The sequence below is a fragment of the Bos grunniens genome, chromosome 9 (assembly GCF_055505025.1).
Source record: "Bos grunniens cultivar Pamir isolate PY7600 chromosome 9, Bosgru_T2T1.0, whole genome shotgun sequence".
NCBI classification, from domain to species: domain Eukaryota; kingdom Metazoa; phylum Chordata; class Mammalia; order Artiodactyla; family Bovidae; genus Bos; species Bos grunniens.
The window spans coordinates 13,730,186-13,758,128 of NC_141173.1; the positions used below are offsets into that span (position 1 = coordinate 13,730,186).

General features: G+C 43.8%; 1 pseudogene across 1 annotated transcript in view; it reads right to left on the bottom strand.

The window, feature by feature from the left end:
• Nucleotides 1-27,689, bottom strand: part of LOC147365590 (uncharacterized) — a 35,780-nt pseudogene extending 8,091 nt beyond the window's left edge. Inside the window, exons 1-4 of the transcript XR_015132559.1 lie at nt 27,623-27,689; nt 25,536-25,644; nt 25,155-25,294; nt 24,817-24,905 (exon numbers count right to left, since the gene is read on the bottom strand). The product of XR_015132559.1 is annotated as an uncharacterized LOC147365590 (transcript). The remainder of the gene's footprint in view (nt 1-24,816; nt 24,906-25,154; nt 25,295-25,535; nt 25,645-27,622) is intronic.
• Between the last annotated feature and the right edge of the window lie 254 nt (nt 27,690-27,943).

Genomic DNA, 27,943 nt, shown 5'->3' on the forward strand with positions numbered 1-27,943 from the left:
CTCTGGGGTGATTCCTGGAGGAGTTAAGCTCACAAGCAGCACATGGGCCCACTACACAAGTTCTCTAGTGATTTTTATCCCTGAAAAATTCAGAGTAAAATGGGAAATAGAATCTCTCAAAAACAGAAATAAAGGGGTGTCAGAAAGCCAGCCTCTGACTAACACTCTAGGTAGCTTCATGTACAGTACATATGGAGCTCATACTTGCAAATACCTAGTTAATTGGAGAAATTGTACTAAAAGAGATCTCAACCTCAAGTGGCAAAATTGGGGTTCTTTTGATATTCTAAAATTGATTTTTGCATTCACAGTTAGAAAAGGCCAACTGTGCTTTGACTGGTATCTGCTGCTGCCAAGTCACTTTAGTCGTGTCCGACTCTGTGCGACCTCAGAGATGGCAGCCCACCAGGCTCCCCCATCCCTGGGATTCTCCAGGCAAGAATACTGGAGTGGGTTGCCATTTCCATCTCCAGTGCATGAAAGTGAAAAGTGAAAGTGAAATTGCTCATTCGTTTCCGACTCTTGGTGACCCCATGGACTGCAGCCTACCAGGCTCCTCCGTCCATGGGATTTTCCAGGCAAGAGTACTGGAGTGGGTTGCCATTGCCTTCTCCATGACTGGTATCTAGAAGCTTGTAAAACAGAAAATGGTAGAGTAACTTCTTCGCAGAAAATCAACAAGAAATTGCTTGAAACTGTCACGCGAGTGTATGTTCCTCGGTTCTTTGTCTCGTTACAACAAAGATTTAGAGCAACGGACATTAAAGCCCTCTGCGCGTCACAGCTCTTGGGTCTTAGACAAACCGTGCTACAGCTCTTAGGCAAATCAGTGTTACAGCTCTATTTTATTTAGAAGATAGCAGGAGAGTGAGAGAGAGAAAGAGAGAAAGAAAAGAGCACACACACGTGGGAGAGAGAGTCCGTGAGAAAGCGCTTTGGCTTCTCCTTTATATGTTTTTTCCTCCATCTGGGCCTGCCCTATGCAAATTGGGCTTAGCCGGGAGTGCTGTTTGTTCTGTTTGTTCTGCCTGAAGTCTTCACTCTGGTCCTCGGACCTTCCTTGTCTTTTAGCCACCACCATTTTGGACTCCTTTTCCCTATTCTACCTACCTAACAAAACTATCAGAATGAAAAAGGCTGCTAGCACTGACTTTGCCAGGTCACAGGTCTAGTGGAACTGGGAAGTCACGTTTGGCGTTTATGCCATTTGGTTTTTGCTTTTTGGGGCACTCTTGCCACTTGGCTTTTGATTTGGGGGCATCTCTTTGCTTTTTATTTCATTTGGACTGTGACTCCTGGCTGGTGAAGTTCTGTTTCAGTTTGGTTTTGTTGGTTTGAGTGCACAGACATGTGGTACAAAGTGTTCAAGCTAGTATGTGAATTGCTCACTCTAAGGTTCTACGCCCCACCTGGGAACCCCTTGGGGAAATTTTTTAAATGACTGGTCAATCTATAGCTATGATCCAATACCAATAAAAATGGCCTAAAAATATTAGATCTTTATTGACATAGAATAGGAAAATGCACTGAAGTTCTCTCACTTCCAGGACTTCCTCCTGTAATCAACAGCCGGGAGCTGATCAAACTGAGACCCCTACTTCGCCAGAGGGACAATCCCTGCTGGGACCAATCTGCCCTTGTTATCAGGGCCAAGTTAAGCAATATCTGATCTAAATTTCGGTTGTAAAACTATGGTCACAAAAAAAAATACGATTTTTGACAATGTGGTCACAATATTCTTTAGACTCCAGAGGAAGCGTGAAGAAAAAATTATCTCTTTAAGAATTCTTGCCCTGAGGAAATAACTCCTCCTATACATCTAGACCATATCTAATTCTTGAAACCAAAAGGAACATAAAGGGGAACAAAACCTTTTAAAATCTTACTGCAACCATTTTTTATTCATAACTAAGTTTGGAAAACAAAGCTACAGGATCTCTTGTGTCTGTTTGGATGTATGTATGTCTCAGTATGTGTCTTTGCTTTTTTTGATAATATTGCTGATTGCTGAGGTCAGTTTGTAAATGAACTCTAATCTAAAAAAAAAACGTAAGCGCTTACAAATCAGTAATTCTAAATACAAGAGAAATTAACCTAAATGAATTTCAGGTTCATGTGAAATGGGAAATATTCAGTGTTAAATACCTGATATTAATGTTTAGTTGTTGATCTAAATAATGTAGACATGTCTAGGAGTACTTAACATTAAGCAGAATATTTCCATTGTACCTAGGTTTAATATACGTTAAATATTATTATATCTGTTACAAGTATGTCAGCAAGGAAATGACCTCCAGTGAAAAGACTTCTAAACAATGTAGATGAGCTATGAGCTTTTAGATAGACTCTATTAAAAATAATTATGCTCTTTAGCAATATGTGTCTAGTCTCTCCAGATTGGGGTAAGTTAGACTCTATTAAAAATAATTATGCTCTCTAGCAATATGTGTCTAGTCTCTCCAGATTGGGGTAAGTTAGACTCTATTAAAAATAATTAGGCTCTTTAGCAATATGTGTCTAGTCTCTCCAGATTGGGGTAACTTGTACTTCTAAGGGTTGTGCTAAAATAAGTGTTGGAATTCTATTGAATAGTGGAGTTATTTCCAAATAAAATAAGATTTTGAAACATTTACTACTAAATACTAATTACCTCTTACAGAGAAACTAAAGATATTTGAGATTAAATATAAATGATGCTTGGTGCCATTCTAAAATGTGATTTAAGAAGCTTTGTCAACAAATATCAATGAGGTTTAGAACAACTCAGTCAGATAGGACTATAAGTCATTGTGAAACAATACTATTCAGCTAGCCAAAGTCCCAATAAAGAATTTCAGAACAGATCATTTAAGAGATAAAGAAACTTAAATCTATTGTCAAAGGCAGTTCTTTATCTGAAGAAAAGGTGTCCACTTAACAGAGAGAAAAGCTAAATTCAAGTGTTTGCACCAGCTTACTTTACTTAAAAGGTAAACTTAGTTAACTTTATTTTAAACTTAGTCCTAACCATATATGTATAAACACACACAAAATTCTTTCCTCATGGTTCAGTTTTCACAAACCTTATCGTACCCATTACCGTGTTCTTCCATCCTAAAAAGTCACCTGGAAGTCAGACTTACTTCCTTTTCCCTTCACAAAATTCTATTCCTCATACCTTCTTTACTGAAAACACACTTCCTACCTCCCTTAAGCAACCAAGAACTGACTTTTATATTAGGATTTTATAGATAAATAAATACCAGTGATGATTTCTAAAACCTTTGTTTTCTTAGAGAACATTTTAGAATGGCACCAAGCATCATTTATATTTAATCTCAAATCTCTTTAGATTTCTAGCCTAATTTTGGGATGCTTCAGAGGGCCCCTGAAACATCCCAAAGAGAGATATTACACTAATTAGGTTAATTTTATATACAGAATTATATGGGAAGTATTGTCAAGTGAGTAGTAAGTCTCAGGTTATATTGTATGGTAATATGTTACTAATATAGATATCCTAGAAACTGTATGGAGTTCCTGAAATTTTGATATGTTTGGGTAAAATGTTATCAGGCATAATTCAGTTACTATCTCAAAATATTGTCATAGCACTAACCATATTTTGCAAAAAATGCTTCCTCAAGATTTATGAAAAGAAAAAAAAAAAGATTTATGAAAAGGACTTTTGGATAAATACCAGTTTCTGAACTGGAGAAAGATTCTAATGAAAAATCTGCTGACTTCACAAAGGTTAACAAAAGGACTGAATGAACTGGTGAATATGCTTATAACTTTTATGGTTTCTAGTTTTTCAGGTCTAAGAAAAACTTTCCCTTCAAATTAATTATGACAGTAATTTGGTAAAATTATATTTTATAAACAAATTGAAACATTTGTCTTTTCTCTCTATCTAAACCCTCCAGAGATTGGAAACTCTTAGTTTCCAGTAATTTTATCAGATAAGTTAAGAAGGTTATTTCACTAACAGGTACAGAAATCTGAAGGAACTTGAATCTGAGACCTTGAGAAGGGAGGAATTCACTTAATCTGTCAGGCAAAATCTGTGATAAACGTTTGGCATGACTTTCTAGCCCTGAAAGGTTTTATTTTAAATGGAAATCTGTGATCAATTATGGTTATATAAATCATCAGGCAAAGTTTATTGCGACCAGACCTATATTACAAACAAGTCTTAATTTGGTTATATTTGGTAAAAATGATGGTGATTTTAGGGAGAAAAAGATGTTTCAATGAATGTCAAATCCCAGTTTGTTAATGGAGGTCTGTATCTACTAAGACTCATTTCCTGGATAGTTCTTTGTTGTTAGGGTATATTAATGTAAAATTTAATTGCATTATTAAAGGACACTCTAGGGTTTTTTCTGAAGCTTATCTTAGTAATCTGTCTTTGGATGACCTGCAATTAAGACTGAAAGAAGACATAGTTTAAGGAACTCTCCAACCTGGATGGATGGACCTTTCTATCAGGTACTCTTAACTAGCTCATGCCCAGTGAAATTGAAGGAAAATTGACTCTTGGGTTAACTCCCACTTCCAAAGGCCCCTAAGCTGGACTGGCCTGTAAAGAGGCCTGCTGACCTCACACTCACCTTAAAACAATGCTCAAACAGAGGAAACTACACTACACTAGGATGAGAAGAAGATGACATCAGAAGTAGACAGCTTGCCCAAGATGCTGATCTGACTTTTATGATCATTTATAATGTTTTCTGGATTCCTTGGACCTGTGCCTATCAATCAAATCTTTTCTATCATGGACACGATTCTATGCTAGTTTAAAACTCAATCCAATTGTTTGATTGTGGCCAATTACCTATGTCTAATACTTCTGGGTTTCCTTGGTGGAGTTCTGTTCTCTAGGGTTACCCACTAGGAATTTATTTTAGATGAGTGTTCAGTCCTGTTCTATCTTCACGATTTTGCAAATGGGATTCTCTCACCTGGCCAATTAATAATACCTGCTCTTGGGGATGCTGGCCATAGATATAAGTCTTATCTTAGGGTCATTTTAACTCAATTGGAGTGATAAGCTAAGTCTCAATTAACAAAATTAAACTATCATCTGTGAAAAGGAAAATTTCCACAATTATGGGGTGGATCTACATGGTTAACACCAGGTTATGGTCATTTAAGTTTAAAAGCTCCTCTATGTTGGGAAGGGTTAAGTCATACTAAAAACAATCAACCTGGTAATTACGAGACAAGGCTGGGTGCTTTATGAACTATGTCTCTTATTACCATTAGAGAGAGTGATTGGTATGGAATTCAGTGGATTTGTGGCACTAATTTATGGCCTTCACAGCTACAGGGTTGGATACGAAGGTGTAGCCTGGGATTCCCATGAATTTTACGTCATACACATTAATGAATTAGAGGTAACCCTAGCCAGTCTACCATTGGTATGATCTCAATGGGTCAAAGATCTGTATTCTACTGGTATGATCATTTAGCAGCTTGTGTGTATGTGTGTGTGTGTGTGTATGTGTGTGCACCTTCAATGGGGTTGAAGGATGTAATTGACCATATCTAAGCCTTAACATCTTTGATAAGCTTTAAATGAGAGTAACCGGGCTATTAGCCTATTGAATTCTGAGATCTCTATGATGAGAGAGGCAGTGCTACACAACTGCAAGGCCCTTGACACCTAAAAGCATCTCAGGGAGATATCTGTGCTATAATGCAAACTGAATGCTATATTTTCATACCTGGTAAATCCTTTAACACATTTGAATCACATGAAAAATGAGCTTTCTGCTTTAAGTGACCCATTCCCTAATCTGGACTGTCTTTTAAGAAAACTGGTATGGGAGGCTCATGGCTAAAATATTTACTTTTAATTCCACTAGTGTTATTAACTATACCATTTGTATTTTGCTTGTTTCACAAGATTATCACTTCTTATATTACCAAGTGTATGAACCTCCAATGAAAATGATGACTAGATTTGAAGCAGTTGATCAAATGTATAGCTCGATATATGATCAATGATTGTAATAGTGTAACTCTAGGTTTGAAAAGATGCAACGAGAGGGAATACTTTCCTGGGCTATAACTAGAAGACAGGTGTCCAGGGATCTTTGACTATTAAGACCTAGTCCAGTAATAGCACATTGAGTGTCTTATCAACAAAAACCTTCTTCAGAACTGGGAACGAGCCTTCCCAGCAACACGGAACAAAATGGTCATGAAATGCCTGCCAAAGTATGGTCGGATTTATGACCACAAGGGGGCTGTGTCAACTACAGATTGGCATGGACCAAGAGCATTGCCAACGACTAAACAACAAAGGTGAGATTGAACCCCACGCTGCTACAGCTGTTGACCTTCAACAACCCGGTAGAGTGAGGCACTCTGTGCTCCAGGGAATCTGGTGGGACAGGTCTTTAGATAGTTGGATGTTTTTAGGGACAGATTTTATTATTTCAATCCTTGCATCTCCTCATATCTAGAGAAACACTAAATCCCTTCATGGTGATATCAGATCCTCATGACTAACAAAAAACCTTTTGTAAAATGAGTGCTTCATGGTATTGAACTCCCCCTTTGGTAAAGAATCTGCCTGCAGTGCAGGAGACATGGGTTCAATTCCTGGGTCGGGAAGATACCCTGGAGAAGGAAATGGCAATCAACTCCCAAATTCTTGCCTGGAGAATCTCATGGACAGAGGAACCTGGCGGGCTTCAGTCCATGGGGTCGCAAGAGTCGGACACGACTTAGCAACTAAACTACTACTACTACTACTACTACTTCCCCGAAACCTTATAAATTGTCTTTCCCCCACTGCCCCACTTGAGAGCAGTCTTCTCTCAGACCTATCTGAGATGCTGCCTCCTGGGCTGCAGTCCTCATTTTGCTCCAAATAAAACTTAACTCACAACTCTCAAGTTGTACATCTTTCTTTAGTCGACACCTGCCAGTGCAAAAGTTAGCCTGGGCTCCGTAGAGGTGATGGGAGGGGGCCTGGGGCCCTGGGCACCTCCAGTATTTCAGTGCCGAGCCTGAGGAGGCTGTTCAGAGCTGGGTCAGAGAACTGCTTAGGACCAGGAGGGGATGTCCGGTTCCCTTGAGGGATCCAATGTCCCTTTATGCCACAGCTGGGACACAGACCTGGAGGGGGCCTTGGCTTTAGGCATGAGTGGGCCCAGTGGCCTTCTTTGCCACATTTGAAGCAGGGCCCAGGTCGCTTCCTTTCTTTGTTGGTTGATGGAGGCTTGGAGTCATGTAGGGCAGTGGCTAAAAGGTGGCATTTGGCCTGATCTTGTTGGGCCTTCTCTAGCTTTGCCTGTCCTTCCTGGTTATTGAAAATCTTAAAGGCTGAATTTCAAAGGTCTCGTTGAGGGGTTTCAGGACCTTCTGTCTTTTTTAGTTTCTTTCGGATATTTGGGGACGACTGGCAGATAAAATGGGTGTTAAGGACAATGGTGCCCTCTCCTGAAGTGGGGTCTAATTTTGCATATTTTTGTAGTGCTTCTGTTAACCTGTCTAGAAATTGTGCTGGGTTTTCATCTAACCCTTCAGTTATTTCCGAGAGCTTATCAAAGTTGATGGTTTTATGCCTTGCCTTTTGGAAGCCCACAATGAAGCAAGCAACTGCGTGATTACAGGCTGCTCATCCAGGTCTCTGTGCCTGATAATCCCAGTTGGGATCATCGCAGGAACAGCTGTTGCTATATATATATATATATATATATATATATATATATATATATATATATATATAGCAAGCCTGAGAGGCTTGCTATAGTCCTAGGAGAAGAGTGGAGGAAAGGATGATGTAAATATCATGCCAGGTTAAGTTGTAAGACTGGGTAAGATGCTTGAATTCTTTTAGATAATTATCAGGGTCCGAGGAGAAGGAGCCAAGATGCTTTTCAATCTGAGATAGATCAAAGAGGGAGAATGGGACATGAACCCAAACAATGCCTTCTGCCCCAGCTACTTCCCTTAAAGGAAAGAGTGGAGCGCAGAAAGGAGTGGAGTCCTACGGTGAAGTTTCCTGTTTCAAAGGTGTTCGGGACGGGGTACTGGGGAGGGGATCTAGGGAGGTGGGGTAAAGCCTTAGGACCCTCGGGGTAGAGGATGGGGCTGAGGTCTCAGAGCTTATCTCAGGCACAGGCTGGGGAGCGGGTTGGGAGCTGCAGCGGTGGCCTGTGCCTGAGAAGGAGGGAGGGAGGAGGGGGTGTAAGGTGGAGGTTGTGGAACTGGATCTGGAGCTGCTGCAAAGGGATTGGGAGCTATAGGGGGTGGGCTGTGGTCAGAAGGGTCGAAGGAAGAAGAAGGAAAGTCTGAACAGGGAAGGGGAGACATCGTATTTGGAGGATGTGGCCCAGAGTGGATTCACAGAGAGAGGGGTCGAGAGCAAAGAGCAAAGAAAGCCTGAACATAAAGGATTTCTAACCACTTGCCATTGCGGTGCAGAAGTTATCAAGGTCTGATAGAGTATCATAATCAAGAGTTCCGTTTTCTTGCCATCGGGACTTGTTATCAAGTCTGTATTGCAGCCAGACGGTGTTAGAATAGTAAATAAGTCTTTTTGGTCTTATCTCCCCTTGGAAGCCCAAGGCTTTTAGGTTACGGAGAAGGCATCCTAGAGGAGTAGGTTTTGAGGGCTGGGATTGAGAATTTCCCATTGCCGCTGAATAGGGAGGTTAGACAAAGGCGAGAGAAAGCGAGAAGAAAGGTCCCAGAGAAAAGGCTTCCCCATTCTCAGGACTCTCTCAGAGTAATAACAGTCTGCTTTGAAATGGGCGTCCCCTATTTCAAAGTCAGACGGAGTACAAGGGCCATGGAAATCCTCCCGCCCAGTGAGAGAGAGGGGATCCTAGAGAATGGGATTTCACTCACTCTTGTAACCTGTGGATGAAAAGTGGGCTGGTGTGTGGATGTCAGTCCAGCAAGGCAAGTGGAGAGTCCTGGCCTGGAGATGGTCTCAGTTTCTCTGCCAGGTCCAAGGGAGGGGATGAACGGAGGTGGGCAAGGAGCCCACCCAGTTGCCATGGATCTTCCTTCCCGGGTTTTGGCACCAAAATGTAAGGCGAGTGCAGAGAAAAAGAGAGCAAGCCGGGCAGTCAGGCAAGAAAAGGTAATTCATTAGAGGGAAAAGAGAGGGTGACGACTGGTTCTTAAGGAGAACCAGCGTTCCCCCTTTCTGACAGAGTCCTTCTTATACCCCACCAACGGGAAATTCTCTGAAGGGATTATCACGTAGCCAGAGGTCTGGAATCTGGTGGTCTCGCAGCTTTGAGAAGACAGGCACCAGTGAGATAACAGGATGCCATTTGGGCAATTTGGACAGTCTCATATTGTCACCCTGCTTATTTAACTTCTGTGCAGAGTACATCATGAGAAACGACTGGAAGAAACACAAGCTGGAATCAAGATTGCCGGGAGAAATATCAATAACCTCAGATATGCAGATGACACCACCCTTATGACAGAAAGTGAAGAGGATCTCAAAAGCCTCTTGAGGAAAGTGAAAGTGGAGAGTGAAAAAGTTGGCTTAAAGCTCAACATTCAGAAAACGAAGATCATGGCATCTGGTCCCACCACTTCATGGGAAATAGATGGGGAAACAGTGGAAACAGTGTCAGACTTCACTTTTTTGGGCTCCAAAATCACTGTAGATGGTGACTGCAGCCATGAAATTAAAAGACGCTTACTCCTTGGAAGGAAAGTTATGACCAACCTAGATAGCATATGGAAAAGCAGAGACATTACTTTGCCAACAAAGGTCCGTCTAGTCAAGGCTATGGTTTTTCCTGTGATCATGTATGGATGTGAGAGTTGGACTGTGAAGAAGGCTGAGCACTGAAGAATTAATTGATGCTTTTAAACTGTGGTGTTGGAGAAGACTCTTGAGAGTCCCTTGGACTGCAAGGAGATCCAACCAGTCCATTCTGAAGATCAGCCCTGGGTGTTCATAGGAAGGACATGCTAAAGCTGAAACTCCAATACTTTGGCCACCTCATGTGAAGAGTTGACTCATTGGAAAAAACCCTGATGCTGGGAGGGATTGGGGGCAGGAGGAGAAGGGGACGACAGAGGATGAGATGGCTGGATGGCATCACTGACTCAATGGACGTGAGTCTGAGTGAATTCCGGGAGTTGGTGATGGACAGGGAGGCCTGGTGTGCTGCGATTCATGGGGTCGCAGAGTCGGACACGACTGAGCGGCTGAACTGAACTGAACTGACAGATCACTGTGATTTATTCTTTGTGAAATCATCATAATGAACCATCTTATCAATGAAATCCCATGTGGGCCTGATCACTTAATAGGCTTGTGCCAAAGTACTGATTCTGAATGTCAGCTCACAAGGCAGCAGCTTGAAAAGTGCAAGGGTCATATAAAGGAGAATTCTGGACTAATTTTAGGAAAAGTGCCAAAGGGGCAAGGATTTCCTGGAAATTTCTCTAGGGATGAAATCACTTATTGATGACATTTTAAAAAATCCTACCTGTACCTAGCTGGCCCAGTACTAGCAGGATAGATTTCTGACATTCCCCACTTACCTTGCTAGCACTGCTTGCCTTACTATGTCTCTCTATTCCCTGTGGAACACACATATCCAGCCCAGCCATGCCCACAATGCTCCTCCAAAATGGCTTCCCCCTGAGGGCCTGGATTCCCCCCACAACAGACTCCTTCCCTACCACACACAGTGGTTGGACTCAGCCATGACTCACAACCCCTCAAGGTGGTTCCCACTCCACGTCAGCTCCAGCCAGAAGCACATCTGCAACTGTTGAGGTGGGGTTCACACTCGGCTGCACTGGTGGCCAACCAGACCCACCAGCCTGCCCAAAGCAACAATGGTACATCCAACAGGACACCACACTCAGCCTACACAGGAGACACGCTGGATTTCCTGTCTCTGCTGACCTGAAGGAACTGTTCTTCTGAGCCACACAGGAGACATTACATAAGTCCACTCATTCAACATAGAGATATAGTTCATCTAAGTTCATCTACCTAATATTAATGCCTAGAAACAAAAAAGGCAAAATGAGGAGACAAAAATATATTACAAATGAACAGCTAAGACATAACCTCAGACAAAGAATTAAACAAAGATGGAGATAAATAATCTACATCAGATGGGTGTAAAGTAATGGTCATAAATATATTTACTTGCTTATACCCTTGCTGGTTCATTGGTTAAGATGTTCCTAACAATGTAGGAACATCAATAAAGGACAGAAATTGTATGGACTTAACAGAAGCAGAAGATATTAAGAAGAGATGGCAAGAATACACAAAAGAACTGTCCAAAAAAGAGCTTCACGACCCAGATAATCACCATGGTGTGATCACTCACATAGAGCCAGACATCCTGGAATGTAAAGTCAAGTGGGCCTTAGAAAGCATCACTATGAACAAAGCTAGTGGAGGTGATGGAATTCCAGTGGAGCTATTTCAAATCCTGAAAGATGATGCTGTGAAAGTGCTGCACTCAATATGCCAACAAATTTGGAAAGCTCAGCAGTGGCCACAGGACTGGAAAAGGTCAGTTTTCATTCCAATCCCAAAGAAAGGCAATGCCAAAGAATGCTCAGACTACCGCACAATTGCACTCATCTCACACGCTAGTAAAGTAATGCTCAAAATTCTCCAAGACGGGCTTCAGCAAAACGTGAACCGTGAACTTCCAGATGTTCAAGCTTGTTTTAGAAAAGGCAGTGGAACCAGAGATCAAATTGCCAACATCCGCTGGATCATGGAAAAAGCAAGAGAGTTCCAGAAAAACATCTATTTCTGCTTTATTGACTATGCCAAAGCCTTTGACTGTGTGGATCACAATAAACTGTGGAAAATTCTGAAAGAACTGGGAATACCAGACCACCTGACCTGCCTCTTGAGAAACCTATATGCAGGTCAGGAAGCAACAGTTAAAACTGGACATGGAAGAGCTGACTGGTTCCAAATAGGAAAAGGAGTATGTCAAGGCTGTATATTGTCACCCTGCTTATTTAACTTCTATGCAGAGTACATCATGAGAAATGCTGGACTGGAAGAAGCACAAGCTGGAATCAGGATTGCCAGGAGAAATATAAATAACCTCAGATATGCAGATGACACCACCCTTATGGCAGAAAATGAAGAGGAACTAAAAAGCCTCTTGATGAAAGTGAAAGAGAGTGAAAATGTTGGCTTAAAGCTCAACGTTCAGAAAACTAAGATCATGGCATCTGGTCCCATTACTTCATGGGAAATAGATGGGGAAACAGTGGAAACAGGGTCAGACTTTACTTTTTTGGGCTCCAAAATCACTGCAGATGGTGACTGCAGCCATGAAATTAAAAGACGCTTACTCCTTGGAAGGAAAGTTATGACCAACCTAGATAGCATATGAAAAGGCAGAGACATTACTTTGCCAACAAAGGTCCGTCTAGGCAAGGCTGTGCTTTCTCCAGTGGTCGTGTATGGGTGTGAGAGTTTGACTGTGAAGAAAGCTGAGTGCCAAAGAATTGATGCTTTTGAACTGTGGTGTTGGAGAAGACTCTTGAGAGTCCCTTGGACTGCAAGGAGTTCCAACCAGTCCGTCCTAAACGAAACTAGTCCTGGGTGCTCATTGGAAGGACTGATGCTAAAGCTGAAACTCCAATACTTTGGCCACCTCATGTGAAGAGTTGACTCATTGGAAAAGACCCTGATGCTGGGAGGGATTGGGGGCAGGAGGAGAAGGGGACGACAGAGGATGAGATGGCTGGATGGCATCACTGACTCGATGGACGTGAGTTTGAGTAAACTCTGGGAGTTAGTGATGGACAGGGAGGCTTGGCGTGCTGTGATTCATGGGGTCACAAAGAGTCAGATATGACTGAGCGACTGAACTGCCCTCAACTAAACTGTTTATACTAGTTTTACGTAAAATAGCCAAAACTTGGTGGGAAAAGCAGTTGTTCAACAAATGAACAATGTATGTCTGACGAACAATGCAAAAGTAGCTTTAAAAAGGAATGAACTGCAGATACATTTAAAATTCATGAATATCAAAACATTATGCTTAGAGATCAAAGATGACACAAACAGATGGAGAGATACACCATGTTCTTGGATTAAATGAATCAATATTGTGAAAATGACTCTACTACCCAAAGCAAACTAGAAAGTCAGTGCAGTCCCTATCAAGTTACCAATGGCATGTTTCACAGAATTACAACAAAAATTTTTACAATTTGTGTGGAAACACAAAAGAACCAAAATAGCCAAAGTCTTCTTAAGAATGAGAAATTAATCTGGAACAATTAGCCTCCCTCACTTCAGACTATACCACAAAGCTACAGTAATCAAGACAGTATGGCAGTGGCACAAGAACGGAAATAAAGATCAATGTAGGCCAAAATGTAGAAGAAGACTTTGATGCCTTCCAAAGAAGACATACAGGTGGCCAAAAACCCATAAAAAGATGCTCAGCTCACTAATAGATGCTCACTATTCTGTCAGTACTAGAGAAATGCAAATCAAAACTACAAATGTGGTATTACTTCACACCAATCACAATTGGCATCATCAAAAAATCTACAAACAATGCAGGAGAGGATATAGAGAAAAGGGAACCCTCTTGTGCTCTTGCTGGGAATGTACATTGACATAGCCACTATGGAGGGCAGTATGGAGATTCCTTAAAAATCTGAAAGTAGGACTACCTTATGACACAGCAATCTAGGTTACCCTAGAAAACCATAATTTGAAAAGACACATGCACCCTAGTGTTCATGGGATCACAAGGATTCAGACAGAACTGAGCAACTAAGCACAGAATAAAAAAATATATGTATGTGTATATATATATATATATATATATACACACACACACACACACACACACACAAACACATATATAATAGTTAAAAACATAGTTCAGATATATACACACACACACACATACACACACATATGGAGCCTACTGTTCATGGGGTTGCAAGGAGTCAGACAACGCTGAGCAACTAAGCACAGAATGTGTACATATATATATATATATATGGAATCTAGAAAAATCGTACTGATGAATCTATTTACAGAGCATAAATAGAGGTAAGCCATAAAAAATGAACTTGTGGACACAGCAGGGGAGGGAAAGAAGGGGACGAATTGAGAGAGTAGCATTGACATATATACACTACCATGTGTGAAATGCTAGCTAGTGGGAAGCTGCTGAGCAGCACAGGGAGCTCAGCTTGGTGCTCTGGGATGACCTAAAGAGGAAGGAAGGGTGGAGGAGGATCAACAAGGAGGGTGTATATGTACGCATACAAATGATTCACTCATTTTACAGCAGAGACTAACGCAGCATTGTAAAATAACTATAACCCAATTAGAAATAAGGAAAAAAGAAAGAACAAATAAAAATATGAATATCCAGCACTCCCCTGGTGGTCCAGTGGTGAAGATTCCATGCTCCCAATACAGGGATCCCAGATTCCTGTACTAGTCAGGGAACTAGATCCCACATGCCACAACTGAGACCCAGAGCAACCAAATAAAAAACTAAATTAAAACATACAAACATCACAGACAGCATAAATAAAATGTTATCCATATATTTCTAATGGACTTTATAAAGAATGGGTACATTTCCTTTTAAGGAAAAGACTTGAACATTAACAGAAATAAATTAAGGAAATTTAAAAACAAAAAGCAACCTAAAACTTACTATGCCAAACAATAAGAGTCAGACACAAAGGAAAAATACATGATCCGATCTGTTTGAAATCCTAGAAAAGTAGATCTAATCTCTGGAGATCAGCATATTATTGGCTGCCTGGTGTTGACTGAAGTGGTTGGGAAAAGGACAAGAGAATATTTGGGGTGATGGATGCATCCTGTATCTATTACATATATAGGTAACCCTCAACCAACACAGGTGTGAACTGCACAGGTCCTCTTACACCTGGATTTTTTGTGTGTGTGTGATAAATACATTCTATGACATGACCCATGGTTTTTGAATCCACAGATGTGAAACTGAGGCTACCTAGGGCTGACTGTAAAGTGTACACATAATTTTTGACTACATGGAGGGTCTTAATAATTTTTGCTTTCAAATAACTAAATTTTCTAAAGGGAATGATGCTCAGAGATACAAATTGTTACTTTCATCTCCACCTGCCTACCTCCCATCTTCATGTTGATATCTAAGAGATGCCTCAAGCTCAGGCAAGTCCACAGCCATGACTTGTCACTTACTGTCTGTTCCACCAGGGGCCTCCCCCATAGATGTCACTGCTTCTTGTTTCTCAGGCCCAAACAACAGTGGCATAATTGGCTACTTCCTTTCCACCAACTCCAGATACAAAGATATGAATTGAAGAAAAATAAAGTTGATTCTGTCTTTCAAATGTATCTAGTCTTATCCATATATGAGCACTTGCTTTATTACACTAGTACCAGTCAGCAGTGAAGTGGATTTTCAATGCTTTATTAACTGCCCATGTGCTGCTGCTGCTGCTGCTAAATCGCTGCAGTTGTGTCTGACTCTGTACGACCCCAGAGATGGCAGCCCACCAGGCTCCCCCATCCCTGGGATTCTCCAGCAAAGAATACTGGAGTGGGTTGCCATTTCCTTCTCCAACGCATAAAAGTGAAAAGTGAAAGTGAAGTGACTCAGTCGTGTCTGACTCTTAGCAAACCCATGGACTGCAGCCTACCAGGCTTCTCCATCCATGGGATTTTCCCGGCAAGAGTACTGGAGTGGGTTGCCATTGCCTTCTCTGAACTGCCCATGTAGATGGAATAAAATCAGTCCAACAAAAGTCAATTCCAAGTGAACAGTGGTTCTAAATGGGGAGGTAAGTAAACCTGGAAGAAGACATAGGGGAATATCTTCATGATCTCAGGTAGGCAGAAATAGACACAAGTCTACTTTGTTCATGCTGCTCTCCAGTGTAGATGCCCAGTATTAACAGAAGGAACATAAAGGAAACTTCAACACCTTCTGGAGAAATCTACACACATGCAAGTACTTGAGTCATTGTGAAAATATACAGTGTTCTTAGTGATCAGATTGAATGTGAGAAATGTCACTTATTAGTCTAATATCTAATGCAATCCTAATTAAATAACATTCGGGCTGATTTTCAGGATAAACTGAGTCTAAGCTTCACACAGAAAAACTGAGCAAGAATATCTCAGGAAACCCCTGAGGGGAATAAAAATCAGGTCAAGTGATGAGGTGTGATAAGGTCTACCAGGAGATGAGACAGATTTTAAAGCCATGATTATTATCATTTTGTTGAAGAATCCAGGCCACTGTGTAGTACAAGGTGCATTACTGGCTCATGAACCACCACTAAAAATACTGCCAGTTATTAAGATTCTGACTTGTTAGGTGCCTCCCAATTCAGAGATCTCAGAAGTGTGAAGACGTGTGCCTTGGACTGGCCTTGATGCATGGATTCTCAGAGAGATGAAGTGAACAATGAAAAAGCCAGAGACAGACACCCAAACATGCATAATTTTAGTAGAAGATTGATATAATATTTCAGATAGTTGGGAAAAGGGAGATCTTTTCTTGACTGATAGTGAGAAGACTAGGTAGTCATCTAGGAAAAGATATTCTTGTCTCACACTTTATACACAGACACACACACCCTACAGCTGACCCAAAGGTGTGCAACCAAAAGCCAAGAGACAAACAGTTGTGTAGAAGCCAAGAGATAACAATTATTACATCCTCAGACTAGGAAGGCTTTTCTTCCTAGTCTTCCACAAAACTGATAATCTGACTGCATAAAAACTAAGCCCAGTGGTAAGGCCAATCCTGTCCCAGAACTGAAGTGAAAATCCAAAATGTAAGATTGGAGGTAGCCTAGCCCCTAGCCCCAAGCCATCCTGTTTTTAGAGTCCTCATTCTCCCGAGAACCCCACCCTCATGGCTGGTGGTGGTCCAATGTATATGGGACCTCAGTCAGTTCCTAGAAGAAGAGGGTCACTTTCTATAGAAAGCAGGTTGAATGGTATCCTGGAAAGATCTGTGCCCAAGAAACTGTGAAGGGAACTTGTCTGAGAAAAGGGTCTTTGATATCAATAGACTTGTTCCACAAAGGGCTGCTATAAACCATAGATCTGTTTAAAAACATTTTTTTTCAAGGGAATGATGTGGGAAGTGCAATAAATCAAGACTCAATAAACCAAGACATGCCTGTGCTTCGTGCAGCCTAGGAGGATGAGTCGGTGCCCCCTACTCAACTGACCTCACATAACAGGGTCATCCAGTATTGCAACATTGAAACCTCTTGGAGCTGGCCTGTGCTCTGCCTCCCCTGATGTCCTACAAGCTCTTCTGCTTTTAAGGGGCTCTTATAGTAACAGCTCTAATGAGATGAAATTCATATTAATATGCAATTCATCCATTTAGAGCTTACAATTCAGTGGTTTTTATTATATTCAAAAATAGCCATTGCACTATGTAATTTCAGAAACTTTCATCACCTCAAGATGAAAACCAGGGAACTTCCCTGGTGGCCCAGTGGTTGAGAGTTCACCTTGTAATTCAGGGGACTCAGGAACTGGAATCCTACATGCCATGAAGTAGCTGGGTCTACGCCCCACAACTACTGAGGCTTGCACACTCTGGAGGCCATGAGACACAACTGGAGTCTGCACCACAGCAAGTGGTCTGGCAAAATGCAATGAAGACCCAACATGTAGCAACTAAGACTCGACGAAACCAAATACTTAAAATTTAAAAAAGAAATATCATACTTGAGTGTTTAAAATTTTAATATTTTTTCTCACACCATACACAAAAATAAACTCAAAGTGGATTAAAGATCTCAACGTAAGACCAAAAACTATAAAACTCCTAGAGGAGAACATAGGCAAAACAGTCTCTGACATACATCACAGCAGGATCCTCTATGACCCACCTCCCAGAATATTGGAAATAAAAGCAAAAATAAACAAATGGGACCTAATTAAACTTAAAAGCTTCTGCACAACAAAGGAAACTATTAGCAAGGTGAAAAGACAACCTTCAGAATGGGAGAAAATAATAGCAAATGAAGCAACTGACAAACAACTAATCTCAAAAATATACAAGCAACTCCTACAGCTCAACTCCAGAAAAATAAATGACCCAATCAAAAAATGGGCCAAAGAACTAAATAGACATTTCTCCAAAGAAGACATACAGATGGCTGACAAACACATGAAAAGATGCTCAACATCACTCATTATCAGAGAAATGCAAATCAAAACCACTATGAGGTACCATTTCACACCAGTCAGAATGGCTGCGATCCAAAAGTCTACAAGCAATAAATGCTGGAGAGGGTGTGGAGAAAAGGGAACTCTCTTACACTGTTGGTGGGAATGCAAACTAGTACAGCCACTATGGAAAACAGTGTGGAGATTCCTTAAAAAACTGGAAATATTTTTATAGAAGATTTTTAAATTCTAAGGTGCTCTACAATTTTCAAAAGGTTCACACATGATTTTACCTAATCTCCTATATTCCCATAATAATGTTTTTTTTTCTCCCCCACCCCTGTATTGCTGTCCCCACCAGTATATTTTATAGATATATAAAATCGTGAACTGTGAAAAATAAATGCAAAAAAAAACAAATCGATGTAGTGTACCATCATAACAGGGCAGGGTGATCCTTGCCTTCCCTAGTGATTAGCGAGGTGGAATATCTTTAACTTGCTGGACATTTATGTGTCTTTGGAGATATGTCTATTTAACTTCTTTGCACATGTTCTAAACAGGTTGTTTATGTTTGGTTTTAGGAGTTCTCAAAGTTAAAGGTATAAATCCATTATAAGATGTGATTTTATCACTCTAGACTTAATGCTGGGGTTGTTCAGCATGGTCAGTGGTCACTATGGACTCAGCCCCTCCTCTGTGCTCACATTCCCTGTCCTCAAAGAAACATGCATGGTTCACTACAGAGAACCCTCTGAGGGCACTTCTGTATACTAGAAACTGGCAAAGGCCAAATGCAAGGAGAAGACACAGAAAAGGAAATCTGCCTCTGGGGTGCTCCACAAATTGCCAAAGCTCTGAAGTCCTTGCTACTTGGGATTTTGAAAAATGCTTCTTAGTATGTAAATGGAGAGAGAAGGCCCATTGGGGCTATTGTGCATCCATTGGGAAAGTAAGTTAAATCCCTGCCTCACAAAACACAACCCAAGCATCTAGACACATACTAAGAACCAACACTTGAATACTTGACAAATTTTACAGTTATTCATGAGTGAATATTTTTCTTTTTAATTGAGGTATTATGGATTTTTAATGATTTGTTAGTTTAAGGTGTACAGCAAAGTGATTCAGGGATTCAGTGTCTCAGGTGCTTCCTTGGACAAAATTCACTCCATTTGAGGGGCCCCTGGGACATGTCCTCTACTCAGAACAGGCAATAATCCTGAAAACAGAGCAGCACGTGGTGGTGCTCGTGGGTATTTTTTGACTGAATCAACTATTCTAACATGACACACAGAAGAAGCCTAGATGCTAGGAGGGGGCTCTCCAAACCTATCTTCAAATAGGAGGCCTTGCTCCCTTGAATATGGGTGCGTGAAACTGCGCTTGGGTAGGGAAGAGGTGTGTCATGAATACTTTGTCTGCAGAGAACAAAGCGGCGTGTAGAGATGATGTGCAAGCTCATTCCAGGACACTGAGCACATGGACCCACTGACTGGATTCTCAGCCCTGGTCTTCGGGCATTGCACTGTCTCCACCCCTGATATATGGTGAGGCGCTCACAGGTGTCCTGGAGAGTATGGTCACCCGACCTGGATCTGTCCAATCGATGTGTTCCATCCTCCCTGGCCACCGTGATGGGCTCAGGACTGGGGCAGTGACCAATCGGGGCCCAGGGCCGGGACTCATTCTGGAATCAAGGGGAAGAGGAGCTCTCCTGCTGCTGGAAGGGGTGGGGCCGGTGAGGTCAGTCTACAGCAGTAGACTTGGGGCAAGAGGTCGGCCTGGGGCGGTTGGTGACTTCCTGCTCCTGCCAGGGCAGAGGCGCTGGCTTGAGAATGAGGGTGCTGCTGAGCCCAGGGGTTGAGAGCGCTGGTTCCTGCTGTGGTCCCTGAGCTCCACCTGAGACCTGAGGGAAGCCATCTGCTTGTGAGGCCTCCTGCTTATCTGTGAGCTTGTTGGAACCACGCTGGGTTTTTTGTCCATCAGGCTAAGTGGAGACCCTGGAAATGCAAATATGTGGGGTTTGGCTGGCTTCAGGGAAGAAATGACAGATGGCACTGGGAGACTCCAGTCTAATCTGGATTCTGTGATATCTCTTGAAAGTGAAGTGAAAAGTCCTTCAGTCCGACTCTTTGCGACCCCATGGACTATATGATTCATGGAATTCTGCAGGCAAGAATACTTGAATGGGCAGCCTTTCCCTTCTCCAGGGGATCTTCCAAACCCAGGGATCAAACCCAGGTTTCCCACATTCCAGGCAGATTCTTTCCCAGCTGAGCCACAAAGGAGGCCCAAGAATATTGGACTGGGTAGCCTGTCCCTTCTGCAGCGGATCAGGATTCCTGACCCAGGAATTAAATTTGGCTCTTCAGCCATGCAGGAGGATTCTTCACCAGCTGAGGTATCAGGGATGCCCAATATCTCAAGACCAGCTACTAATTGTAGCATTACCCTAAAGAGTCTTCCCAGGATTAAAGTAGCAATCGATGTCCTTATTCTAGAGGACAAAACTGGAGCTCTAAGAAGAGGGTAACTCAGCTATAGCAAGGAAGTGTGTACCCAGACAACCCCCCTCCCCAGATCCTGCTGTTAGAACTCAGGGAGGAGCTTGTCCGTGTGACAGGGTCTAAGGTACCCAGCCCACACTGGGTGCTGTGGGGACCTGACTTGGTAACTGCTGTTTGGAAGCTCAGACTCAGAAAAGCAGTTTGCACTAAAGCGAGGAAGGGCACCTCCTTTCATCCACCCCACCACACCCTCTGGGTACTCCCACACCCTGCCCCCTTTCTCTTGCTTTGTGAGGAAATTAGAGTTATGGTCATGTGACCACATTGGCTGTCCACTGTTCACAGGCTACCACTGGAGCTGCTACAGGAGAGGCCCCTTTGCCCCTGAGCACCTCTCTTTCCTTTGCACCATCGGGGCCCTCCTCCACACTTGCACACCAGAGGCCTTTTCTGAGACATTCAGGGACCCTCCCTCAGTTTTCAACAGGTTGTATCCACTGCTGTCCTTTCGATGCCTCCCTTGAAACTCAGCTCATGAGCTCCTTTGCCTGCATCACAGCCCACCTGTCTGACACGGGAGGGACAAAGCTCTGAATCCAAAGCTCAGATCTGACAGCTGGGAATCTGTGTATAAAGGACCTGATTATTCATGCTGTAAAGGCTGTAGTAGGCTCCAGGTGTCCAGAACTAGGGCTTGGCCAAAGTGACTACAGAGGCGTTTTGATGCCTAGGGAGGCTTCTGTGTATAGTGGGGCTGGGGTGAGTTTCTTGAGGTTCTGAAGGCCCACTGTGTACAGGTTCACAATGCATAGAGAAGAGAAGTTGGAGTCTACCCTGGAGGTGGTCGCAGCTCATGGATGAGCCAGACATGCAGGCAGGTCCCGAAATCACCTGAGCCACTTTCATGAGGGAGTGGTGTGGGGCAGAGGAAGAGACCCAGGTCTGCTCCCTTGTGTGGTACCCGGGGCAGGTTGTCACCAGACTAAACATGTACGTGGTGATGACCATCGCTGCTGTCTGCTAAGGGTTTACACTGGCATGTGTCTTCATCTGAGAGGTCAGGCCATCTCTAAACTACACTGGCCATGGGCATGGCCTGTCCACCCTCACATGTTTCTTCTCTTCCTTACTGAACATTCATTTCCAAGAGGGTTTTTGGGCCATAGGATGTTGGGTTTTCTCTAGCTTTGTCTCATGAGGAACTCTTTTTGGTCGTTGGTGGTGTTCATTTTCCAGCTGTCTCTTTTGGCTTATTCTGTGAATTTGTTTGTGGAACAGGAAGAGCTCATCATCTCCCTTCTGGCTGAGATTTCACACTTACAACACCAACGCCTACCTGGAGGTTCTGACCACATTTGCCAAAAGTGCTTCGTTTTGCAGATGACATCTTGAAAGTACCTACGCCGTCTTTTCAGTTACCCAAAGGCTACTTCAAATGAAACAAAAACAAGAATTCTCAAGTTTAGTCTTACAATCTGTGGAGAGTCAGAAAAATCCCCTGGAGAATGGAAAAGCTACCCACTCCAGTATTCTGGCCTATATAATTCCATGGACTGTAAAATTCATGGGGTTGCAAAGAGTCTAACAAGACTAAGCGACTATAACTTTCACTTTCAGTCAGGAAAATATCCAGTTTTCTATCATTTCAGTGATTGGCATTGATTGCAGACACCCAAAGAATGGGAAGAAATGGAGAAAGAAGAAGACTAAATGTTATCAGGTGGGGGAGGGAGAAACGGGGAGTGCTTGACATGAATCCAGGCTTTGCTGGGAAGTGGGGGGGGATAGAATGAGAGGGTCCGAATGTACACAAGTGATGGTTACACAGCATTGAGAAGGCATTCACTTCAGTTCAGTTGAGTTCAGTCGCTCAGTCGTGTCCGACTCTTTGCAACCCCATGAATCGCAGCACCCCAGGCCTCCCTGCCTATCACCAACTCCCAGAGTTCACTCAGACTCACATCCATGGAGTCAGTGATGCCATCCAGCCATCTCATCCTCTGTCATCCCGTTCTCCTCCTGCCCCCAATCCCTCCCAGCATAGGGGTCTTTTCCAATGAGTCAACTCTTCACACGAGGTGGCCAAAGTACTGGAGTTTCAGCTTTAGCATCAGTCCTTTCGAAGAAATGCCAGGGCTGATCTCCTTCAGAATGGACTGGTTGGATCTCCTTGCAGTCCAAGGGACTCTCAAGAGTCTTCTCCAACACCACACTTCAAAAACATCAATTCTTCGGCGCTCAGCCTTCTTCACAGTCCAACTCTCACATCCATACATGACCAAAGGAAAACCATAGCCTTGACTAGGCGAACCTTTGTTGGCAAAGTAATGTCTCTGCTTTTGAATATGCTATCTATGTTGGTTATAACTTTCCTTCCAAGGAGTAAGTGTCTTTTAATTTCATGGCTGCAGTCACCATCTGCAGTGATTTTGGAGCCCCCAAAAAATAAAGTCTGACACTGTTTCCACTGTTTCCCCATTTATTTCCCATGAAGTGATGGGACAAGATGTCATGATCTTCGTTTTCTGAATGTTGAGCTTTAAGCCAACTTTTTCACTCTCCACTTTCACTTTCATCAAGAGGCTTTTGAGTTCCTCTTCACTTTCTGCCATAAGGGTGGTGTCATCTGCATATCTGAGGTTATTGATATTTCTGCCGGCAATCTTGATTCCAGCTTGTGTTTCTTCCAGTCCAGCGTTTCTCATGATGTACTCTGCATATAAGTTAAATAAGCAGGGTGACAATATACAGCCTTGACATACTCCTTTTCCTATTTGGAACCAGTCTGTTGTTCCATGTCCAGTTCTAACTGTTGCTTCCTGACCTGCATACAAATTTCTCAAGAGGCAGGTCAGGTGGTCTGGTATTCCCAGCTCTTTCAGAATTTTCCACAGTTTATTGTGATCCACACAGTCAAAGGCTTTGGCATAGTCATTAAGCAGAAATAGATGTTTTTCTGGAACTCTCTTGCTTTTTCGATGATCCAGCAGATATTGGCAATTTGATCTCTGGTTCCTCTGCCTTTTCTAAAACCAGCTTGAACATCTGGAAGTTCACTGTTCACGTATTGCTGAAGCCCATCTTGGAGAACTTTGAGCATTACTTTACTAGCGTGTGAGATGAGTGCAATTGTGCGGTAGTCTGAGCATTCTTTGGCATTGCCTTTCTTTGGGATTGGAATGAAAACTGACCTTTTCCAGTCCTGTGGCCACTGCTGAGTTTTCCAAATTTGCTGGCATATTGAATGAAGAACTTTCACAGCATCATCTTTCAGGATTTGAAATAGCTCAACTGGAATTCCATCACCTCCATTTATTAACAAAAACTTAACAGAAAAAAATACATAAAGCCATAAAAAAAAAAAAAATCACAAGAAAGCTACACACAAACCAGATGAAAATACGCTCAGGGGAAGGGAACTCAATCTCCCCTGGGTGGGGAGTGAGTTGATGGCGTCCACGGGAAGCAGACAGGGATAGAGACTGCAGAGCCAACCGCTCCCCTGGACAAGGTGTTTCCAGAAAGAACTCTGGGTCTCTGTCCAGAGCGGGGGCCCATTCTCCCTGAAGGGGTGGGTCAGTCATCATGGGCATCTGAGTGTTGGGCAGGAGCCAGGGCAGGCTCTCCCTACAGAGGTGGTGACTCATCCCCTGACTCGGGTTCTCCTGCCAAAGCCTGAGCAGGTACAGGTGGAGTTGGATGTTCTCACTGAGCGGGTGGGACATCGGTGCCTGTGGCTTGGGGTCCTGCAGGCACAGAGGTCCGATCTTCTCGGGGTGCTGGCCAGTACCCAGGTGGCCTGATGTCTTTGGGAGGGGAAATCTCAGGTCTCGATCTCCCGTCAGTGGATCCCTGGGTTCTGCACCTGGAGTAACCACCTCTGTAGGGGTAGGTCTTGGAAGTGGAGCCTGGTTGAATTTGAAGGCCAGAGCTAGAGCTGGGAGAAAAGAAAAGTTTGCCCACAGGCCAGCCTTGCCATGTGCCTAACTGGACACTCAAACTTCCTAGAGATTCCCAAAGAATATCCAGCATAGGAGTCTTCTCTGCAGTCTATAAGATGGGTGGTGTGAGGCCAGCCTTTGCTCCAGGCCCAGCCCCAGCTCTGGGGGACTCCTCTCTGTGTGACTCAGCACCCCCTCCCCACATACTCACATGCACAGCCCCAGGCTCCTCACCTCTGTGCTCTGCCATGCTGGGCTCCAGGTCCTCCTGCTGTCTCAGAGGCAGGGCTTCTCGGGGCTCTGGTTCAGGAGCCAGATGTGCTGAGCTCTGTGGCAGCCTGAGACTAGTCCCTGGGGTGTGTCCTGAGAATCAGGCCTTCCCCGCTTCCTCTTCATTCCAAGTTGGGCTGACTCCTTGGGCATGCTTACCTGGAGCCTGTGCTGGGCCTCACGGGCAGAGGGGTGGTGGTCCGACCCCTTCCTCGGGGAGGTGGATGGGGTGCCCCCTCATTGGCCACATCCAGTGTGAAGCTCTGAAATGACACTGACCATCAGCCAGCCCTGCTTGGAGTTTACTGAGCTGGGCCTGACCAGTATGGCTGCTGCTTCTGCCCACTCGAACGTCTGTTCCCACAACGAGCAGAGATGAGTGTCTGCTCAGATATGCACCCAGGACGAAGGAGACCCACCTGAGGGCGTGAGGTCAGCGTGGGCAGACGGTGCTGCCTGGACTCTCCCCATCCTGCCCAGCCTGCTCTCCCCTGGGGTGTGGACACAACCAGCCCACAGCCTTCTGACCCATATCTGCCTGGACTTGCTTGAGGCCGACATACCCCTAGAAACCTCCATCCACATCACAGGGAAAGGACTCAGGGCTACCCGGGTGGGATGGGAGAGGGGACCTGGCCTGGCCTGGGGCTACCGTGTTACCTTCCTGTTCCTTCGGGCAAAGGGCCAGAGGCCTCTTGGGGGGACCCTGAGCCAGTGTTGACCGCGTTCCCACACACTCTGCCCGTGAGCTCTCCTGAGGCCCCAGCCTCTGGGCAGGGGCAAACAGCAGAACATCTTGGCAGCAAGCGATCTGGCTGGGGGCTCCTCTCCACTGTGGAGGCCTGGAGACCCGGGTTCCGAGTTCTCTGGGGTTCTGTTGCCGGGAAGTGACATCATTTCCTGGGTTCATTGCTGAATTCCCTTACACAAAGCTCCCCAAGGGAACCTCTGGGTTTCTGACTGTTCACCCACCCCCTTAGGTCATGTGCAGACACAGTGACTACCACTCCACCCACCCCTCAGCCTTGGGAGGCCTGGGTGCTGCCAGGGCCTGAGCTCTGAGGACACAGCTGCTGTCAGACTAGACTCCTCCTTCTCATCTGTGATGTGGCCCTGGACAAGCCATGTGCTCCTCAGGGTTTCCCCAGTCTCTCCATCTGCAGAGTAGGGGTCATTCTCCCATCTCCTGCCTAGGTCTCTTGGCCTACAAACAGCTCCAGTGCCTGTCTAACCTGTGGGCTGGTATCACATGGAGCTTGTGCACTGAGACTTCACATAGGAAGGATTCAATACAGGGCCGACCTAGCATAGAATGGGGCTGAAACAGGCCTGGATGGGCTCTAGGACCTAGAAAAAGCCACTCCCCTTCCTGCCTATTTCTTGACCCCGCATTGGGAGGACCAGAAAGTAATATTCAGACATTGCCCGCTCTAATATCAACCTTCCTCGTCCTCCTCTTCCATTGAAATTCTGGTTCAAGTGTCCCATTTCAGCCTCTAGGAGAGGGGGAGGCTGTCCCTACAATTGCTCCCAGCATCCTTGTGTTTTACTCTCATCACCTTGGGTCATTTCCCCCCTTGCAGGGTGAATAGGCACTGTCATTGGTCAAACCTCAAGATAGATTCATGCAAATTCTGTGAAATCTACTTGCCGGGAGCCACCACGGGAAGTCCCACCCATGACAAAGGTCATGCGGAGAAGACCTGACAGGCAAAGGCAGATCAGGACTTGAGGGATTCCCTGGATCTGCTCGAGCATCTACCCCAAAACCAGAATCTGTCTGTCTTACTATTTTGTGCCTTTCACCAACTCTTCTGACATTAACAGGGGCTATCCCCGACCACCTTTCTCTGGAAAAAGTCAACTTATGGCTCTAATTAATAAGTCTCCTGGGCATGAAATGAGTATTTCAATTCAAACCCCTCTGATGGCTTTCTAGCTTGCCTGACCGGTTTATCCAGCCTCTTGCAGCTACGCATGTGATTGTTCACAGCCTCCCAACTGTGAGAGACATGGGAGGCCTAAAACATTCTAAAAATATAGAGCCTTTCAAAGAGTTAAAAACTATTAGAATAGGGCTGGTGTAAGATTTCATTGTGGAGCCAGTGCTTGCTGCCAAGTTCCCATATCCCTTATCCATTGTGCACCTGGGAGTGCATTAGTTAACATAGTCGGAATGTAAGAAAAACAAGTAGTAGCCTTGGAATTAACCACATCAGACCTTTGAGCTAATTGGTTCTTTCTTTGTTGTGACTCACTGCACCTTTGCTCCGTGAGAATGTAACTCTGTTTAATACTTTCTGAGGCTGACATAGATTAGATATATAAAGAAAAAAACGCGTCAAGGGAAAATAAGTTTTCTGGTTGAGCAGCCTTTATCAAAAAAGGGTTATAAAATATCCACAGGCCTCCAAGGCCAGAAGATAATGTACACAACATTGTTTATGGGAAAGGTATGCAGAAAAAATCCTGGTTTCAATAAAGACAAAACAGATGTAATGTTTGGGCTGACTCTGTATGACTTTGCATCTTTCATTTCCCTCTATGTACAAGTCAAGGTATAAAAGTTCCTTTTGAAAATAAAGTTATGGACCTCGCTCACCAAAGCTTGGTCTCCCCGTGTCATTCTCTCTTTCTTTTTCTTTCTCTCTCTGTTCTTCTTTCAGGATGATTCCTTGGAACACAGGAGCTTCATTGGCTTTCTGTGTAAACCAAGGAAGATCAAGCCCCTTTCTCTCCCCTTTTACTTTCCTTATTGCCGATGCCATCATCCTGAGGGTACCCCTGGATCCTGCTGGGGCTGGACCCCGACATCTACTCATTTCCTCTCTCCATCGTTCAGTCTGTCTCTCTAGATCTATCTCTTTCTTGACCTTTCTAAATTCAGTCTGTCTCTTCCTCTCTGTGTTTCTCCTGTGGATGCATGCATGCATGTATGCATGTATATTGTTCACTTAGGGTTAGGCTTTAGGGTTTAGTTTAGAGTGAGATAAAGGTTTGGGGTTGGAGTTGGTGTTAAAGGAAGGGATAGGTCTGGTGTTGTTTCTGGGAGACTTAGTGGTGTGAGT